Source organism: Pocillopora verrucosa, chromosome 5 (genome assembly GCF_036669915.1).
Source record: "Pocillopora verrucosa isolate sample1 chromosome 5, ASM3666991v2, whole genome shotgun sequence".
NCBI lineage: Eukaryota > Metazoa > Cnidaria > Anthozoa > Scleractinia > Pocilloporidae > Pocillopora > Pocillopora verrucosa.
The window spans coordinates 28,753,095-28,755,227 of record NC_089316.1 but is presented as its reverse complement, the minus strand read 5'-3'; the positions used below and the strand labels follow the sequence as shown (position 1 = coordinate 28,755,227).

The following is a 2,133-nucleotide window of genomic DNA, read 5'->3' as shown; positions in this document are numbered from 1 at the left end:
GCTGCTCATTGAGCAGCTCATATATTAAACTGATTTTTGGAACTGGGCTGTGGAAAAGAGGCTTGCCTCGTCCCAGCCACGGGTTGCCTCGGTATAGCACTACCTCCGAGTGCGGCCCACTTCCCTCTGGGGAAGACACATTCAATCCAAAACAAAGTCAACGGTATAGCATTCTTTTATGTTTACAGGAGCCCCGCCCGCCCTTAGAGGGGGAAGAGGTGAAAGAGGGATGATAATTCAGACAACAGACAATGGCAGGAACGGCCGCTGGCCTACGTTTTCTGAAGTGCGCAAAGCACTACCACAAGGACCTAGGGGTAAGTGGATTTTTTCACCGAGGGCAGACGCTGAAAAAGCATACTTACCTGACGCGGGAGGTACTGTGATCAAGGAGGCAGTCCTCTCAAGGCGAGGCCCTTTCATTGCACTTCGACTGGGTTGACCCTTGCGATTACCCCAAATGTGGGTAACTCGAGCGTATAATTTCTGGTAGTGGGGACCTGCGTTCGCGCTCGTCCCCGCAAAAGTCATCCAAACTATGTCTATATGGCCCTCTTACTGACTATCGAGGGTATTTTTTGCTTTTGCAGTGGACCGGTAGACTTGCAATGAAAGCAAAGGACGCACAACTGGCCAAGGTGTTGGCACGTTTGGAGGGTAGAAGTGCATTGGAGAGACTGGAGGAAGGAAACAAGGTGAGTTTCGGGGCGGTGCGTAACTTTGCTGGCTGTTTTTGTTCAAGGCCTGTCTGCTCTATTGTGTGTAAAGTCCTGTTCGTTTGTATTTGCAGGTTGTGCGTGCCGTGCCGTGCTGTGCTATGCGCGCGAAGGGAAAGGAAATGAAAGGAAACCAAACGGCCGATCGACCGAGCGAGCGAGCATAGAAGGGCATTCGACTTGGACCGTGAGTACACTTTGAACCTTTTGAGCGGTTTTATTGTCACTGGAGCCGCTTTTAGAAATGCTATTGCTATCGTTAGTGTATCCTTTGTGCGAGCAAGCGAGTGAACGAATGAACGAGGGAAGGAAACAAACTAGCAGAGTAGTAAAAGTATCGAACCTTTTTCCCGATTCGTTTGCAGTCTGAATCCAACCATTGTCGACTTTCAGTGCCGTTTTTCGCGCGCCTCCTCTTGGAAGTGTGCGAGTGTTTTGCCACGTCACGATGGCTTAAAACTGCGTCTCAGAAGTGTGCGTTTTTTTCCTATTCATTTTTCGTTCGTTATTTGGAATGATTTGATATCACAGAAGTAGAATTTGACATCATAAACTGTTCATCTCGCGCGTGCTCACTCGCTCGCGCGCGCTCTGTAAGAAAAGTCGATCGCACTAGAGTTTTCGCCATTAGCTGGCCGATTTTTGACAAAAAGGTGTTTTCCCCCCCTCGTTTTTTGCTTTGATTTTGTTCCTCACTCACCTACGGCTCTCTATGTGAAATTGTGGTGTATGGAGAGCTATTTATTGGGATAAAACGTTTAGAGATGTTCGCAAGACAAAAAATTGAAGCCTACAACACGGGGTATTCCCAGGCGGTCACCCATCCAAGTACTAACCCCGCCCGACAGGGCTTAACTTCGGTGATCGGACGAGAACCGGTGCTTTCCCTGTGGTATGGTCGTAGACGAGGAAATGGGGTCGAAATTCTGCTTGTTATCGGCCAGGTTCAGGCTGTAAAGCGGCCACATCCCTGAGTGTAGGCGAATTTGAAATTCTAAAGCCCTAGTTTCGTTACTCTAACCCTAAGAAATCGATACTCTAACCCTAAGAAATTGTTACCCTAACCCTAAGAAATGGTTACCCTAACCCCGAAGTCGTTACCTAACCCTAATGTATTTTCCTCAACCCAGTTAACACATTGAGGAGCATCGATTTGAAGCACTATTCCCTAGGGAGGGGAGGGAGGGGTCCCAAGAGACATAACGTGTCCTAAAAACCTATTATACAATGTTTTAGCTCCGTAGGTGCGTGTATCTGGCTTTAAAAATCTTACAGTGAGGAGATACCAAACGGGTCAGCCTCTGGGACCGTCTGCGGGACTCGCAAGGGCTTGTGGGGGCGACCTGCTACTATCCACCATAAACCGTGGGAAGGATCCCTCGACCACCCCCCTCACCCAGGGCATGCTTCGGCATCG

General features: G+C 49.0%; 2 non-coding genes and 1 pseudogene across 2 annotated transcripts; 2 read left to right on the top strand and 1 right to left on the bottom strand.

Annotated features, from left to right (window-relative positions):
* Positions 1-125, top strand: LOC136281418 (U2 spliceosomal RNA; annotated as a pseudogene).
* Positions 126-357: 232 nt separating this feature from the next.
* Positions 358-521, top strand: LOC136281362 (U1 spliceosomal RNA). Its single transcript, XR_010717711.1, has one exon. It is a non-coding gene; the product is annotated as a U1 spliceosomal RNA (small nuclear RNA).
* Positions 522-1,503: 982 nt separating this feature from the next.
* On the bottom strand, positions 1,504-1,622 carry LOC136281455 (5S ribosomal RNA). Its single transcript, XR_010717775.1, has one exon. It is a non-coding gene; the product is annotated as a 5S ribosomal RNA (ribosomal RNA).
* Positions 1,623-2,133: the final 511 nt, after the last annotated feature.